Source organism: Pleurodeles waltl, chromosome 6, assembly GCF_031143425.1.
Source record: "Pleurodeles waltl isolate 20211129_DDA chromosome 6, aPleWal1.hap1.20221129, whole genome shotgun sequence".
NCBI lineage: Eukaryota > Metazoa > Chordata > Amphibia > Caudata > Salamandridae > Pleurodeles > Pleurodeles waltl.
In genome coordinates this window covers 1,092,606,627-1,092,625,509 of record NC_090445.1, presented here as the reverse complement: position 1 = coordinate 1,092,625,509, position 18,883 = coordinate 1,092,606,627, and the positions used below count along the sequence as shown (strand labels likewise).

The window sequence follows — 18,883 nt, the reverse complement described above, 5'->3', positions numbered from 1 at the left end:
CAAAGCAGTGCATTCTCGGAGAATATGAGCAGTGTGGCAAGACGTACAAGAAAGACACATTCATTCACCTGCTTAGTGCAACCAGCTTGGCCTACTTGTAAACAATGTTTTATTTGTATCAAGTGCTTAATGTAGCAAGACAAACAGGAAGGAGTGGCACATTCAAGGACTTCCTATCATATGAAATGTTACTCTTGAGAACTTCCTGTCGCCTGACATGGTTCACTTCCTACAAGTGCTCTTTATGCTATGCTGCTATACCTTCAAACCACAGCTAGAAAAAAACTGGACTAGTTCGCCCAACCAGAGAAACACATTTTACCCCCACAGATAAAGGCTCACCAATGTACGTATATGGTGTTTCTATGGCGCAACTACCTAGTGCAGCTAAACAAAAGGGAAAAAGTACCCAGGGCATTACAGTCCTTGAAGCTTATGACAGGCATGCAACCAGCCCAAAAGCTAAAAGCAAGCACATTATTATGGATTCTGGCTTGCGCTAATACCAAAGTCTGGATTTTCCAAGACCAGTGCAACCATTAATTTGCACTCGCCACTTAAGCAACCTCTAGTACACAAAAGGCAGATTATATTAATTCAGGATGTTATTAATTTTACAATGCTGCTTCCATGTACATTTGTTGGAGATGTTAACAAGTGAAGCTACAGGCTAAGGTTGTGGTGGTGATAGGCGTTATGATTGTTCCCGCTCCTAGTCTACAACTTCAAAAAAATCTCTTTAAAATTGTTTTCTATTAGACTGATCACAAACAAATACAAAATCAATAAATCATGTCATCAAAGAACTTTAAAAAATCTAGGCAAAAGAAGGTAGCACAATTAATAAAACGATTATTTCATGTGGCAGATTGGGAGTCCTCCTCAAAACACACTCCTATTGATACACTATGGACAAGGTCAGAGCATGCTGCAAAAAGTATGTTTAAATTACATTCTAAAAAAAAAAAAGAGCAACACCATACCACAAAGGGATTACAAAATATCTCTTCTCACATCCTGAAAAGGTAAAAGAGAAACACTGAGCGTTCAAATGGTGGTTATGCATGGTCACATCCGAACAATCCACTCTAAGGCACTGGACATGGTTGCTTTAGAAGCAATACATTAGAAGAATTGAAAGAGGTGATAGTTTTTTCCTATGCAAGAGCTATTGGCTTTGCCATTGTGTTTGAGCCATGTGTACACCAGTGTGGATGCTGTTCAGCATGACTAAAAGCTAGTGGCGCAGAGGAGAGTGGCATGTAGTTTCTTAGACTGGAATGGCAAAGAGTGGAGTAGGAGTGTTGTAAAATGGCAAGGCAGACAGTGTTGTGTATTGGAGTGAGTGTGGCATCGTGTAGAGTGGCATACACTGGAGTGGCACAGAGTAGAGTGGTCTGGTGTAAAGTGCTTTGATGTGTAGTGTTGCAGAGTATAGTGGCGTAAAGTGCAGTGGCATTGAGTGCAGTGGCTATGAATTGAGCGGTGTACAATCCAGCATCGTACAAAGCAGTGGCATTGATGAGAGTGGTGCATAGTAGAGTACAGCGGTGCAAAGGGCAGTGGCATGTGGGTGTGTGGAGTGTTACAGAGTTGAATGATGCAGAGGGCAGTGGCGCAGAGTAGAGTTCAGTGGCATGGAGTACGGTGGTGTAGAGTGCAGCGTAGAGTTCAGTAGCATAGAGTGCAGTGGCGTACGGTGGTGCAAAGTAAAATATAGTCTAGTAGAGTGCAGTGGTGTAGAGTGAAGTAGTGTACAGTGGAGTAGTGCAGAGTGGCAGAGTACATTGGCAGAGAGTGCAGTATTGCAGAGTACAGTGTCAGAGTGCAATGGTGTGACGAGGAGTAGAGATGCATAGAATGCAGTGGTGTAGAGTACAGTGATGAGGAGTAGAGTGCAGTTGTGTCAAATACAGTGAGAGTGCAGTTGTTTAGAGTTATTTTGTGTAGAGGTCAGTGAGTAAGAGGAGAGTGGCGAAGAGTGCAGCAGCATTAAGTGGAGTGGCACAAAGTGGAGTAGGATGGCGTAGAGTAGATTGTTTCAGATTAGAGTGAAGTGCCATGGAGCGATGCAGGGTAGAGTGCAATTGCACAGAGTAGCATAGAGTGTAATGGAGTAAAGTGGTGTAGACTGCAGAGGCATAGAGTGCAGTGATGCAGAATAGATTAGAGTGGCGTACAATGGATTGGCCTAGACTGCAGGGGCACTGATTTGAGTGTAACAGAGCTGAGTGCATTTGTATAGAGTGTATTGGCGTAGAGTGGAGTTGAACAGAGTATATTGGAGTGCCCTAGACTAGAGTGGTGTAGAGTGCAGTGGCGAAGAGTGCAGTATGTAGTGTAGAGTAGCGAAGAGTGCACTGGCACAGAGTAGAGTGGTACAGGGTAGAGTAAATAAGAGTAGCATGAAGAAGGGTAGAGTGGAGTGGTGAAGAGTTGAGTGGTGCGGAGTACAGTGATGTGGAGTGGTGCAGAGTTGAGTGCAGTGGTGTGGAGTGGTACAGAGTGGAGTGGCGTAGAGTGGAGTATTCATGGTGTGGTAGCACACTGCTGTCAGACAACATATTTTTAATTAAAATGGCCTTTACATTTGCACAGCAGTGCACGGACGAAAATGCGTGGAAATTGCATCACCTAGTGAAATGATTTATTTGATCATATTAAAATATATGCTTCCAACACACTTAAGAAATAATAAAAAATGTCCTTCATTTGTGGGTTCATAATTCGGATATTTTCTGAAATACTTCCACAGTTTATTTAAATGTTGTTGTGTGCTAGAAAAAATACCTCTCTCCTACCCCCAGTACCAAGACTGTCACATAAAGCCTCTCACTTTGAAGTCAGAGAAAGTAAAGTAAACAAGCGCCCTCGGAAGACAGCACCTGACATTTGACCTTGGTCTCTGAATGCATAACAAATGGGATGAGATAAGAACACGATTTACAGGCCTGTTTACAGAAAGGGAGCACTTGGAAAAATATTGTAAATAAGGTTTTGGCAAGGGAAGGTACAAACTCAGGCTGGGCAGCCTAAAACAAATAAAGCCAGCAAATGGAAAGCAAGAAAATGTGAGTTACAACCCACAATGGCAATGGCAAGCAACAGGCCTAGGATAACTTTCTGAATGTCCTCACAATGTCCTTAGCAAACCAGACAACTGTGCTGCCTGGTAGGCAGCAACCTAAAAATTACTAAACTGGGATCTTTCAGTCATTGGCTTAGAACATCATGCATGCTGTGTGTTACCACGCAAGTGTGTTGAATGGGTGTGACCACAACTATATGTGTGTCATTGGACTGATGTTTGTTAGTGCGCATGCATCTTTGTGGAGATCTGCTGTGTGTGACTCACAGTATGCATATATTCAAGCATACTTCTTTATGGAGGTATGTTTTGCACAATGGTATTCAGATGCATCCTCTGTAGAACAAGATGCCTTTATGCATCACTAGAGAAATATGCTAGAACATTCAATAGTGCATCAATGCAGGCATTTTGCATTCAGAATATTGGGACTGCCCTTCAGAAAGGTACCAAGGCCTTCCAAAGAGTAACAGTTGTGAGGTACATGAAACTATGGGTGCCTTGAGCATGCCTATAATAAATGAATGATCAAACTGGCCCCTAACCACTTAGTGCAGCATAACGCGTGGTGGGACTGGATCCTTCTTAGACCAGCATGCGCTGTCAATGATGCACAACCATGTGTTCTGCTTCACATTTCTTAACAACTTTAGAGCTGTAAAGTAAGATATTCTAAAAGAGCATAGTATAGTGGCCCAACAAAACGTTACTTTCAGAAATCAGAGGCAAGATTGTCTTCTATTGGTAACCACAACGTGTGTTAATATTTAATTATTTTTGACTTACTTATTTAGCTGTTTTGTATAGCATGGACTAACCTAGTGAAGGGATTGCCCTTTGCAAGAGGTCAAATTATCAGGTATACGGATACCAGAGAGAGGGAATACAAATAATATGGAACATATTAAGCAAGACCGAAAAAGAGCTGCATGTATGCGCCAATAGGAAGTGCTATGCTTAATGCTGATATGTAAACAGAACAGGATGTACAACTGTAAGCAATACAAAGAGAATATGTGGCTAGTCCATCGAGAATTAAAGGGCACGTGCTTTCAAGTTCAAAGAGTGTGAGACAGAGTTAAAAAATAGATATATGAATTATTTCTTTAAATGTATGAGAAGACGTTATGACTTGATGTACAAATTGATGGAATTAGAGACCTCAAGACAAGAGGGCCCTCTTGAGAAGGATCGTTTTAGTGTCGAAAGGCGGCATTTCAAGGAGGGAGTATGAGCTAGGCGGCCGTCGCCCCGTCAGGGTCTGCCAAGGTCATTATTACCTATATATTAATGAAGTTATTTAAAAATAAGTATTTCTGAATGTTCACTATGCTTTTCTTTGCTGAATCAGTTGTATAAACAGTTTGGTACATCTAATATTGTATTAGATTCCCGACGTCTTAGCTACATTTAACAATATATTTGGTATTTAATTAATTTTCTGAATAGTTATTAGTTATATTTTTAGCTTTTTCATATAAGGTTATTTATTTATTACATACAAAGATGCATCACATAATTTTATATAAGTAATAAAATAAATAATAATACAATTTGATTATGTATGTATATAGGTGTCACTAACCATTAAGAATGCTCAAATAACTGAGCGCTCCTGGCGGGGTGCACACCAAAATACCATGTGCAGTCTCAATCAGGTGAACTTCAAAGGGATCTCTTATAGACCAGTCAGACAATATACCACCAGGAAAATATTAAACCAATTAAAATCCCTGACAAAGGACCTTAGAACCTGCCTCCATAGGGATTGTCTTTATGATTATTGCACTTTGGCTACATAAGAGGAAGGGTGAACAATTGCATACATTCTACCCGTCATAAGGGCCAAGAGTGTTAGCTTGTCATGAGACAAGCTGACACCCCCCATGTAGGAACCAAGTTACCACACTTTCATAAACCTTCTCAACTTTCATCTCAATATCATAGCTTTCTGTCTTATTCTTTACAATCCTTTTCCAATTTCCACATTGCGCTCAACCTTGGAATGTACAAAAGAGATACATTTGTATCTCCTCTGTTACAAAATCAGTACGAGAGAAGTCCTAAACATTTATTCACAGAGTGAACTTCCTAAACGTATAGAAACAATGTTACCCAATTAGAGATAATGTAAAAGGTCTTGCATGCACTAAGGCCATATGGTGTTTGTGATTTCAAAACACCTCTCCCCATTGACACATACCAAACAATTTCTCACAACTTCGTTCTCTTTGGGGTATGAAACCACAATTTTTTTTTAAAGTGACTTTTTAAATGTTTCACTACTGATGAGTGAAACTTGTTTTCTAGTGAACAATTTAAGTGCATTTCAATACACAGGGTAACAAGGTACTTACTGTTTTGGCCACTTTTCACCTTTGTTTTTCCCCTTGGCCTGAAACACCCACAGCACCCCACAGATCAGTCATATTAGATAAGTGTCACTTCATTCTTGAAGGATTCTTGAGCTTAAGAATGCTTTTACTGTAGGGAACAGATTCTGCATCAAGTGTGGAAACTCTGTTCAGAGACTTTCAGGTTGGACCCTTTACCCACACCTCTTATGTCTCCAGAGCCACAAAGGCATGCGTTGTATTCCTTCGGTCTATACAAATCTATTCCCTGGGATATCCAAATAGAAGGCCATTAACACTGTAAATCCCCAACACAGAACTCTGGCACTGCTTACTCAGGTGGATCAGATACATCTTTCTCTGACAGAGTCGCGAGCTGGGGTTCCACACCATTTGGCAACGCCATCCACTCACCATCATTGGAACAATAAATGAACACAAATACATTTAATTTCACTTGGTTTTCTGTGATACATATTTCAAGTAAACAATTGTTGGTCACTGGAGTCGAGGTTTTTGGGGAGGAGAGAGTGGAAGGTGCCTCACGTAGAGTGGGCACTGTGCTTCCAGAAAGGGAAGACTTATGTTTGGGGGTACATGATATGCTGATCTTTTTCAAAGCATACTTCCTTGCATTGATCACACAAAAACCCCTCCTTCCAGTGTCTTTGAGTTGTTATAGCATCCAGGATTCCTGCTGTGAGACAGAAAGTGAGCGAAGCTCTTATGGAAGGAAAAGCTCTTGTAAAGGGCCAAAAAGCCGCCTTTTAAAAGCTTTCTTCTTATATATCATTCAGCTTAATAATAATGTAGATATAAAAATGAAATGTCACCCTCCTTGACGTGAAGAGGAACATAAAACATTTCCTATAAAAGAACACTCACTACTCTCTTGCAATTATTAAAACAAAGAAAAATTGGAAAAATATGCAAATTTTCTCCGAAATCCAATCACCTACATGCTTGACGATTTCCAAAAAATGCTCATAATACCAGTTTTCAGGCAGCGGCACAATAAACTTGATCAAAGGCAAACATCCCTCAATGTTGTTAAACAATCGCATGCCTTTGATCATATGGCTTTTTCGACGCTTATCTATTAAAAAATTTTAGACTAAAAAGAGGAAAGAGGCTTCATAAAGGTGCGTCAAGGCAAACAAATTCAAGGTCGTTTAAAGTCATTCTTAATACTAGAGTATAAGATGTGTCCTTACACTGTTCTTTTTATGCAGGACGGAGAAGTTCTATTAATATAAATGGTTGTCCTTAAAATGGCTCCTTATGCAAAAGGGCGGGTCTTCGGAAATTAAGTGTCTTGAGCAACTCTTCCCCGGAGTGGCTCAAGAGGGCCACTGGGTGTTAGATGCCACAATATAGAATCATTTAATTAGAAACATATCAGACTCTAACAGTTCGCCCACCCTCTGCTAACCAATATGCCACTTCCTAGACAAATGGCATTGAATCACTACTGCCTTTGTTGGTCTAAATGCCCAATCTGTTTTTTTTTGTTTGTTTTTTTACAGATTGTGAACGCAGAGTGTCTAATCTGTTGAACTAAGGGCTACAACCTAGGGACCATCACTGACATAGATGAGTCAGTATGGTGTACATTTTTGGATACGAGTCAAAACGCTACATTGCTATACTCCTCTTGTCCAGTGGATCAACCAGTGCGATCCCAGGAAAATCAATGTTTCTGTTCATAACTTTTCTTATTTGCCAAAAAATTGACCATTCGGACAGTGACCAAGCACTAGGACGAAGTTCTACTGGAACATACATTTATTAAAAATGCATATTCATCAAATCCCTTACATGGACTACTTATGAATATCTTACATCAAAGGTGATGTAGCTTTACCCACAACACATCAATGAATAAAGCACATTTTAACAATCACTTATTTGTCTTGGCAGTCGCCTGCAAGCTTATCTCTGGCACGTTTACACTGCAGAGCCTTAGAGAAACGGGTTGACTGTGCAGACGTTTTGCTTCCCAACCAGTGGTGTGTGAACTTCCTGTCAAATTCCCTCCCAGACCGGAACCTGACCCACTCCTTCAGACCGGAAATAGGCACAGCGTGACATGTCAAAATGTTTCCTTTTGATGTGGTGGAGATATTGGGGCGGGGGGGGGGGGGGGGGGGGAGGGCTCCAATAGATACAATACCTTTTTAGAAAAACAAAACGGGCAGGTCTGCGCAGATCCTATATTAGTGCATAAATTAAATGCCTAAAGCCAGTAGAGAATGTAGTCTGGCGGAAGTTTTACCCAGAAGGCCCGAAACAAAGCACTGGTTTTCTGAACCACGTGAGGCTGTAGGTATATCGCTTCCTCTTTGGGAAGGTCACAAAAGGAAAAAATAATAGCCCGGCTCGTGAAGGCGCGTTTTGTACCCGGTGGGTTTGAGGCCGGCACGTGGAGCAGCACAAGGTGTCTTGCCAGTTTCTCGAGCGGCAGAAACCGCGGCACAATTACACCCTTTCCACGGTAATCACAGGGAAGGGGAACAGGTGCGCCAGAAATATGACAACTTAAGTGCCGCGGTAAAGCGCTGATAGGCATGATTACACGTGGGGAAGATATATATTTTCACCCCCCTTTGTGTTATTTCAGACATCAGAGAGGAGGTTCCCTCGGAATACGTTGGCCTAAGCCAGGAGAAATTTCGAACACACTTTCGATTTCGGATCCCCTTTCTAGCAAATTGTGTACCACGCGACAATCCTGCAAAGAACTGAAGTCATTTCTTTTTCTGTGTGAGTCATGCGGATCGTGAGAAGTTCCCAATTTCACAACGCTCAGTGGGCAGAGCTCATTCATGAAATACTAGTAGACAGTGTTTTCTTCAATGATGCATTTTACAGCACCCCTCCCGCCCAAAGCTTGCCTCCTAATAAAAGACACCGAATTCATAATTACTGAGCGAGAATGCGGCTTCTGATGGTTTGATAACTGTACGAGTCTAGCGCACAAACATTCGGAGTCTCAAGTACACACACCACCTCGCCACAATCCAAAAACGGAAGCTTGGAGACAGAGTCTCTCCAGCTACGCGAATTGCCCTCAATGAAGAGACTGTGTCAGAACCCTGCCAGGGAGGGCATGTCGCAGATGCACCAATGACACACTAGAATCCAGACGAGCCACGAGAGTCTTTGCTACCAATAATGTCACTGCGGTTTCAAGCAATGGACTTAGTGTTCACGCGTTCATTAATATGGGAACCTGCAATACTATGCACGCAGTGATGGCCTTCTGCTGGTGTCACAACAGAGGCAGCGCCATATCAACCAGTGAGAGAGAGCAGTCACCAGGTCAATTCATGGGAAACAAACTGTGCCACCGAGCGACTATGCATGTTTCTATACCCCTCAATGACGGTAATGCAATATCTTGTGGTGTCAATGGGCACGTCCCCAGACCATTAGTGTACACAAATGAAAATGAGGCAATGACCGAGGGCCCACCACATATCTATCAATAGGAAACAATGCCATATCAGTCAACCATTCTGAGCGTTTCAGTGTACATGAAAGTTAATGCAGTATGAGGACAGGGCCTGTCGCCGGTCCATCAATGTATCCCGATCAATATGCAACAATGACCCACCACATATTTATCAATAGGAAACCATGCCATATGAGTGTTTCTAGTAATGGAAGGCCTCTCACCGGTTGGTGAAGGTGAACACAGCTACATGCCCCAGTGACTGAAGACCTACGACATAGACATTAGTGGTGAAGAATGGAGTGTAAGCCAGGAACTACAGGTGTTTATATAGGCACCAACCACAGCAATGCACCACCATCGTGTGACATAGGACAAACACCAGTCCACGACAGTAGATACAGCTCCTTATCCTAGTGACTGGGAGGAGACCATATATCTATCTAATAGAAACACGCAATACAGTATCGCCCAGTGACCATAGGTGCTTCATATACCACCAGGTGACCAAGAGATGCTCAGTGGACCCCCCTCAGCATAGAAAGAGTAATATCGTACAAATATTGAGTACTTATCCCAAAGTCACCAAAGAGAAACATACAGAGTAGCTAACATATCCAACAATGCAAGATCACCCAGTGACCAAGGGTGTTTTTCATTGTTTCAGCATTTATAAAAATCCAATACCATTTAGAGTCAGACAGCCCCTCACTAACCCATCAGACACACTAATGTAACCTAGTTACTAAGGGCCTTCCATGCACCCATCAATGGAAACACTAGTGCATGGTCTTGTGACTAAGAGCGTCCACGATTCCCATCAATGATAAAATGTAAAACACCATTTCAGTGTAAGAGGACTACTTTTGTCCATCAATGGAGACACTGCTGTACCTTAGAGTAATAGGGATGTCACAAATATTTATCAATTGAGACTTAGCTTGTCAACTAATATTAACAGCACCCTCGGTGAGAGATATAATGGCTTCCTGAGTATCCACAAAGGAAAACTTATATTACAATCTTACCCCACCGAGTTGCAAGCTAACTCAACAAAGGAGTCAGTGACTCACAAGCCTGTTAACCCCTTTAATTAAATCTTAAAGCACAACTATTTAATTGGGTTCTCAACAATTTTATTAATGGAGGGCCACCACTGAGGGTTCCCACCAATAGAAACCTACATAGCAAAAGCCAGCCTCTCGAGTGTTGTCACGCAGACCATCAAAGCAAATTGGATAATGCTAGCTGGCAACACGATGCTACCAGCCCACACCACTGTCAGATGCGAAAATGAATGAAAGTTTTCCAACATACCCAAGATTGCTGTCTTCACACTACTAGGAAACTCAAGCAAGATTAAAGGATGACACAGGAGCTGAGACAAAGAAATGAATTACAGGAAGAGGAAACCATGACACATAGACCAGTACTTTTGTCTGGCATTATTTAGCGCTACCCCAAGAAATAGATCAACATGCGCTACATAAGCAGCCTCGGTCAGTTTACCAATGCATAAAGAGAAAGCATCCTGAAGAGGTTGCCCAGCAGTTGGCTCTGAATTGGTATTCCCGTGCCTACCCAGGCCTAAACTGGTCTGGTGCAAAATTGCCAACATTTGGAAAAGGCAGCTTTACCTTCTCTGGAGGGGCGTGTATCTACGTTTTTTTCTCCAGGAACACGTCTTTCCAAAGGCACTCTGGTCTCATTCACAAACTACAGAAGAACACTACTAAACCATGCTGTAGGAGGCCCAGCAAGACAATAATAGCCACAATACCAATCCCGGCCCCACCCATTTACAATCCAATACTGAAATCCAGCTCTTACCTTCCGCCTATCCCAGCATTCCTGCGCCGCGCCTGCGCATTGCTGCGCGTCCTCTGCTATTTGGTCGGGAGCTCCACGCCACAGATTATTTCCTAGAAACAATGCAAACGTGTTAAAGGTTAGATAGCGTGCATCCCTTGCCTTCAACCGAGCGATCAGAAACGGATTGCTCCGGAGAGCCTTCCCCTCTGTTCCTGCCGCCCCGGCCATCTGGGCTGGGAAAATAATTTGTTTTTCAAATTGCTGTCGCGCGTGCAATAGGGCTGAGCAGAACATGCCTAGCGTGAAACGGCCTCCACACCTCCCAGTAAGCGATTCAAGGGGCGCGCCGAACAACTTGTTTTTGGGCGATATTTTTTTGTACGATTGCGGCAGCGCCGGCTCCTTGCATCACTTGCATAATGACAGGGTATCGGAGCCAGTAAATGTCATGGCGGCAGCTGACAGTGTGAATGAAAACCACCCCAGCGTGCTTAACCACTCAGTCGTATCACGCCAACCTTCAAATGCGGGCCTGACCCCGGAGGTCACCACACCACTCCTCGAGGGCAAGGCGTAGCCACGCATCGTGGGGCCACAAGCGCCTAGCACCAGTGCTTCAATGGGCATGTCCTCTCAAAAACTGACAACCTCCACTGCTTTCAGTTTAAAGAACTTATTAGCAGGGGTGCAACCCTTTTAATAGGGGAAGACTGTCAATTCTCAGCAGCAAACAGGCGCTGTGCTGCGAGGGGTGAGGGAGGGAATACCATCTTAGGTTTCCATATCATGCTCCGCCTAGACTGAACCCCGGAACAGAGAGAGTCACAAAAACCCATGGGGATGCACACGAGAATTCACACACATCGCAAATGCAACCTGCAAACACAGATTCACACGCACATAGAAAAACCACATATCAATGGGTGCGCCGAATGGACAAACAACCGCGAATGAAGCTTTGCAAACACAGATTCAGAGCCAGAGTCAAACGAGCACATGCAGCTTGTAAACAAAGAGTAAGGTCCGGTAACACAGATTCACGAGACCACAGTCGCAAGTACTCGTCCTGGCGTGTGTCCCTCGAGTACAGACACATACCAAGAGTGAGAGATCCGCAACAAGACAGTATCACATGCTCACCAAAGCAATCACAGTCTAGCCTTGCACCGAAGGCAAACTCAGGATACAGCTCAGCAACCACGCACATGGCCACACAGACACTCACAAAACAGAGGCGCACACAGTATACAATAAATGTTACTTACAGACACACACAAAGTGCATGGTCAACGGTCTCAAGAACACCGTCTTTCTAGTAAACAAACCCAGCCACTGTGCACATGCCATTATTTAAAAAAAACCAAAACATAAATTGCCAAGAAGCATGCAAAGACAGACTTTTAAACATGAGTAAAATAGTTTTGATTGACATGTGTCCAGGCTCCAAACCCAGTTGCACACCTACATATTAAACAGAACAGGTGAACAGCGGGACACGTTCTTGGTGCACAGCACATGCACACGCTGGGGTAGTTTAGACAGTTGTAACTTTGATCTCTCTTAACCACGTCTATTTGACGAAGTACTGTCGGGCCAGACCGAATGTCTTTTGTAAGGTGTGTAAAAAAAAAAAAAAAGAAGAAAGAAGGCGAAGAGCAGAAGAAAGATATGAAGGTGTACGTTCGCCTAGCCCTAAGGAAGCGGGTCCCAAGGTTATATTTCCCTTTAAGTGCTCCATGAAACTTGGTTGGGGCTCAAAAACTGGTGACAACCGCCCCAAATTTTACATCTAATATATGCATCTGAGTATGGGTTTCTGTTTTTTTGCTTAGCAAATATAGGAAAAGCCTTGCTTCAATGGAATGGTCATGATCAAAAAGCCCATCCAGTGTTAGATACATCGAAAAAAAAAAAAAACATAATATGAAACAGTGCCACAGTATTATGTGGTCATCACATCCACCATGATACATAAGGAACCATATTATGACTATTCTTCCTCTGCTGCCACCACACAACACTTATCACACAGCCTAGAAGAACATGCCCCTCCAATAGGTGGAGGTGCTGCAAAAAATGCCTCAGAGACCCCCACCAATATGACCGTGATCAGACCTTGGCTCACTTGTAATCTGCGCAGTGCAGAACTTCAAAACCTATTCATGGTTACTAATAGCGAATGTCTGGGAACGCAAAGGCAGCACTCACATAACCCCATTAGCGCTGATAAGAGAACCAGTACTTATAGGAGGAACAATGATGTGAGCTGCCTGGTCTTCTTGCAGAACAGCAAAATTAAATGCAATGACCTCTATTAAACCCAATGACACCTGCACCTCAAGTGATGCCGCCAGGAATCAATACATACTGACAGATGACAGCCGACCAGGATGTATGGATTCAGGAAAGATACCTTCAACGCCTGGCCACTGGGAAGAAGCATGCACAAGCCACACCATTCAATGGCTTGCAAAAGACCAGAAGGGCCAAGTCAAAAAGATTTACCACCTGTGATGTTATAAGTCGGCCCATGAATTTAAAATTACAACGGCGTGATTCTTGCAATTTTTGGAATTTCGCATTATGCTTGTGACACAAAATTCCCAAAAGTATGCCAGTAGGCCACATTAACTAATTAAGTGCCATTTGCAGCAGAATCTCAAGCTAAAATTGAGTATAAATGACAGATTTGCATTTTGCCTAATACACATAGTTTTCTGGAAATTTCATTTAATTACATAAAAGCAAACTGCTCGAATTTCGCACACCATCAGTTATAAGGAGTTACACAAACCACAAGAGGAGGTATCAGAGTGCTTATGTACCATTAAAATCAAAGATACTGACAAGGTTAACATTGCAGATAACCACTAAAATACATAGGAATCATTGACATAATTCAGGGGTCGACCAGGGGTCACAGCTGCAACCTCCAGCTTGCCCCTTGCAACCGCTGCCACTCCCTCTGTGACCCATGTCTCAGAAGTGGCAAAATCAGTGCAAGGAACACATGGGGCAGCTAGTCCTTCTGGATGTTGCTTGGGGCTCCACTTCCTAGTTTTTAGTCAGTGTTTTTTTTAATCACATTATAACATGTTATACACTATTAGTGTGGTAAAAATGAAGTACAATTAGCTGGAACATGAACCTCCTTAGTAGCGTAGGTAAGTAAAAAACCCTTTAAATGTATGTTGTGTGCATGCTTTCGGGTGAGTGTACTTATGTAAAAGAGTGAGTAAATGTGTGTTTGCATAAGCATGTGTGTGTAAGTGAAAGTAAAGATGAAATGGCGCGTGATGTCACTTCCATTACCCCTGGCATTTTAGTGAATTGACCTCCATGATAGGAATCCACTAATAACCACTCCCAGATTTGATTTCCGTTCTGGAAACGCTGCCATTGAATAAGGTTAGGCTACACCTCTCTAAAATACGAGTAATCAAGAACGAAGTTATAAGACATCCTACCAACATACACTGAGCTTTAGCAGGATGTCGGGCCTTATGCCTCTTCGCCTGAGTCTATGCTCTCGCTACAGAGAGGATGAATACCACAGGCTTCTTGCCGGACAGCGAAGGATCAGAAGGAGTACATTCTCATCGGTCCCAAGTCCCAGAATAAACTGATTACTTACAATCCAATGAATGGAAGGAACAACATACGTGATATACAAGGGAATCGAATCTAGGGAACTAAAATATTTTTTCACGAGAAATAAAAGAAATTCTTACAGGTGTTGCCCAAGAGTCATGAAAGCGCCCTTGAAAGGAGGCAAATACCCCACTGCTTCCATTAAATGCATATCAAAGTGATTCAACGAAGAGCACACTGGGAGTGAATCTAATAGTGGAGATTTCCAAATCTATAAAAGTGGGCCTCACAATCTCACCACTCCGCAACACTCCTCCTGCCACTCACCATACTCCCCAAACGTGAACTGACACATGCAAAAAAAGGCAGCACTAGCCATTTCAGAACCCACTAACCCTCAGAAAGTGTCAGGTTGTCAATAAAGACTGTGCAACAAAGAAAGAGCATTCTTCCCGCCTTATTTGAACTCTTATCGTGTTTAGGGTGCAAGAAGACAGTAGAAATTCACAATGTTTCAGGGTTGCCTACAATTCAAGAGTAGATGCTTTAAAGATGCATGCTCAGGTAGTAGATCATTCTCCTGAATGACTCAATATTTAGCATTATGCAATTAGACTTCCAACGTATACGAGCAGCCTTGTTGGAAAAACAGTCTGTGTCACTCAGAATCAAAACGTTGAATTTCCAGTTTTCCATTGACAAAAGGCCTCACTTGGAGTAATATGGGGGATGACTATTGCAGGAAAAGGATGCAGCCTAAGTGAACAGCCTCTTGTAGTGTCCTGCACCCTCTAACCTCACCCTTTCCCTAGACTGAGATTGGCGGGGCCTCAGTTGCTGAGCATCCAGTAATGGGTCAAGTAGACTGGGGAGCGAGGGATGACCACACTCAAAACATACTTCCTGCCTCTATGTGTTCCAATTTTTTTTTTTTTTTAATGGTGCGGTATGTATAGGCAGGATAACTGAAGGTTAGTGAGTTTAAAGATGTAAAATTGCCACATTGTGGGATGAGGGTTCTCTTGTGCATGTTCCTATTTGGGAGCAAACATGTCTAATGACCAAACTAGGGGCAGTACGACTTTTCAGTGTTGAAGAGTCACCCTCAATCGTCCAGAGCCCTTAACCGTCTCAACATTAGGTACCGTAAAAAAGTGTCCATGGCAGGTACAGGACAATGGGTGGTAATGGAGGACAGATGTAGGGAACAAGTGACTGTGGCCAGGACAACAAAGGCTGCAAACGGTGATATTAAACTAATGATGTTCACCTCATGTCCTGCCTTCCACCACTACATCACAAGAAGCTCCCGAGCAGCCATTAGTAGTTTGTGGACTGTCTCCAAAGACTGGAGCAATTATTTGAGGCAATGTGGTCCATGAGGTGAACTGATTGCTGGGTGGCAAAATTCTAAAAACACCCATAGCACCTTCCACCAGGAAAGTAAGAAAATCTAAGAGGAAGCACCAGAGATCCTGTGTGAAGCTACTGCATTAGCAGATAAAGGATTTCTTGCAATTATTGAAGAATTCTGCAAAAAGCAGGCAAAGATCCATTGGCTTTGGAAACAACCTGCACCTGGGGGTAGGAAACACGAGAAATCAATATGATAAAGTATTCAGGGCAGCACGTCCCTAGATCTCAAGGAAAAAGACAAGGATTTGCCTGAGGCCAAACACAATATAATTAAGACAATAAATGTACCACCTTCTCCGCAAAGTCTCCGGCAAGCTTCAATATTGCAGTTTTGGTTTCTCCGTGAAGGAGCACAGGAAAATACTAGAAAAACGTACATCCTCAACACATGACAAGAACTGAACACAGGTCACCAGTTTAAATCTCATTCCTTCTGTGGTTGGTAAATTGAATACTATTAAACTGAGTGATATAAACCTTTATTATTTACAGTAGAATAGACAGCAAAATCTTCACTACTCAGAGCTATAGAGAAAAACAAGTTATTACCATCATGAACACCATCGAATCACAACTGAAAAAATAAAACTTTCTCAGAATGCTGTGGAGCCAACACCAATGGGACCTGTGTTGCCAGCGAAACCTGGCAAAGAGCAGTTTAACAAACTTCTTCAATTAAGTTATTCCACATATCCCTCCAAAGAGGCAGGTAATGTGTACGAGCAAAGAGCCCGTTTATACTTATTGATGAAGGCCAACATGTTGTACATATCCAAGGCAGCCACGTACTCTGAGAAATGGACATAACAAATGGCCTCCACTGAGGCTGTCCAACAAATGTAGAGCATTCTCAGAACACACGAAGCGGCATTTCTCACAGTGCTGTCAGTCTCACCCAGGCTCGGATTTCATCGACTTATAAAGGCCAAGACAGCTACTGGGCAACACTGAGGGTTACCGGATACAATGCACACCAGTCTTCAAATGGTTCAGCATGGTGAACTTGAGACTGCAAAATGGCCGCCCTGCCTCCCAAACAAACAGAAAGTGCATTCAATTATTGATGCCCATTAAACAGAAGGAAAAAATTAAACAGCTCTCGGGATTTTTATTAATCATTAATGCAGTTTCCAATGGAGCATTTTTTTCCGCCGGGTTTCTGTTGCCGCTGTCGCATCATATTGCAGCGTGGGCATGTCCTAAAAATAAATAAATAAACGAAGCCCAGAACCTGCAGGCCTTCAGCAACGGGGCCGTGGAAGGGAGGAGGGAATAAATTCTAGGCCAAACTGTAACCTTTGGCAATTAAAGCGGCAGTACAATCCATTAAAGGCAGGTGAATGAAGGGGGAAGAAAAACTGGGTTGTCAGATAGGAGGCCAATCGATGACGCAATATCGATTGGCTACTCTGCGAGCTTTGGCTGCAGCATTCACGAGCTAATACAATCACACCGAAGGCAAAAGATAACGCAGGTCGATGAACACTTGCGCCATATTTCTGGCTGTGAGGGCGCTCCGGGTTCCGGTTAGTAAGATTATTAATGACAAAAAAAAGACAAGATGCAGGTTTGCATGGTGCATTTTTTTCAATATAAAGACTGGACCGACGTGAATACGTCGTGCCCCTTTTGAGAAGGTAATTATTCGTTACATTACTGTATAAATGTTTACCCTGAAGTGAAAAAGCATTAGAGCTGTAGCTGAGCATCCTTTCGAATAAGATATAGTGCAAGCTTTGCTTCGTTTAGTTATTTTCTTTGGAAAAGGACAATATTGCAAACAGAATTCTTCAAATGTAAAACGCTAGCAGCGTGCGCTCTAGAGCTGGTGAACAGACCATCCCCGGTGAGAGAGGTGTGTAGGGAGTAGGCAACTGGATGCCTGACTAGCAGCTGTCCCCAAGGCTACGCATCCGAGTCAATGGCAGCGCGCGGTAGGTCACGAGGGGGGGCGGGGTTTGAGACGAATGAGGGGTAGGAGTGAAGCCATGTTACCCGGCGGAGGAGGGATTATCAGCAATGCAGAATGTTACAGTATAGAAAGGATCATGGAAAGTGAAAGGAGGCGTCCAGAAAGGAATTAGCCATCGATAAAGATGACCTAACATGACGGAAAGAGTGAATGGTAAGAACATACAGGAAGGGCAGGCGAGAGCAGGACACACAGACGTGGAAAGGGAGCGAACAAGGCGAGGGGAAGACATCCAGGCGACAGAAGCGACAAAGACGACAGAAAAACGCATAATGACCCCAGTCACGGATGATCCACTGACCACAGAGGTCGTATGGACATACAATCCTAGTGATCAGCGGTGATTTTAAGTAATCACAGATAATGTGCGGGGTCACAGACATGACACAAATGCTGGAAAGGATTGTAGGCAACGGATGTGACAGTAGTTTACAGAGGACATCGTATGCAGTGTTGTTTGTGTTACTCCCATAATTAGCCTGGGAATATGTTTTTTTCAGTAACATGGTGACTGTCTCCTATTTGGCTGTCATGTTATCGTCATCAAAGACATTTGCCAACAAACGCAATTAAAGACGCAGCTTGTCCAAAAATAGAAGTGCCGTTCCAGAGTGAGATATATTTACCTTCAAGTGTTTGACAAGACATGTTGTTGAGAAGGCACTGCGGGTCTTGGAAACAATATATCAACGAAATACAGAGAAACCTCTTTGCAGAGTGAGGAGGACACCCTCTCAATGGATAAAGGAGTCTCCCCAAAGGAGGAAAAAAACTGCCTTCCCAATGGAATGAAGATGTACTTCCCCCGTTTGAGGGAATAGGAGCCTTTTACAATGGAAGCAAGAAGATGTCTAATCGAGCAAAAATTGAGTCTCTTCAATGCAAAGAAAGATAGGCCTCCTCAATAGCCAATGAAATGAGTGCCCAAACGAGAACAATGTTTCCACAATTAAGACAAATGTGTGATCCAAGAAAGGCGTGAATAAGCTACATACCAATCAAAGGAATGGATGGAACCTGACAACAGTAGGAAAGTGGTTTTGTCATAAACCAAAGGTGACGGAAACACCACAACAACGAAGCGATAGAGTCTCCCTAATAGGCCAGATGGGGCTGCACCAATGGCCAAAGAACAACACCTCCTCTGGAAGAGATAGCTTAAACAGACACCTCAAAGAGCAAAAGAAACATCAGCC

At 43.0% G+C, this 18,883-nt stretch overlaps 1 protein-coding gene across 7 annotated transcripts in view; it reads right to left on the bottom strand.

The window, feature by feature from the left end:
* The window catches only part of ZMIZ1 (zinc finger MIZ-type containing 1), a 469,088-nt gene that overhangs the window by 340,343 nt on the left and 109,862 nt on the right, over positions 1-18,883 (bottom strand). For all 7 annotated transcript variants that reach the window (XM_069240178.1, XM_069240175.1, XM_069240177.1 and 4 more), the window contains exon 2: positions 10,727-10,818. The gene's annotated coding sequence lies outside the window, so the exon portion shown is untranslated. The remainder of the gene's footprint in view (positions 1-10,726; positions 10,819-18,883) is intronic.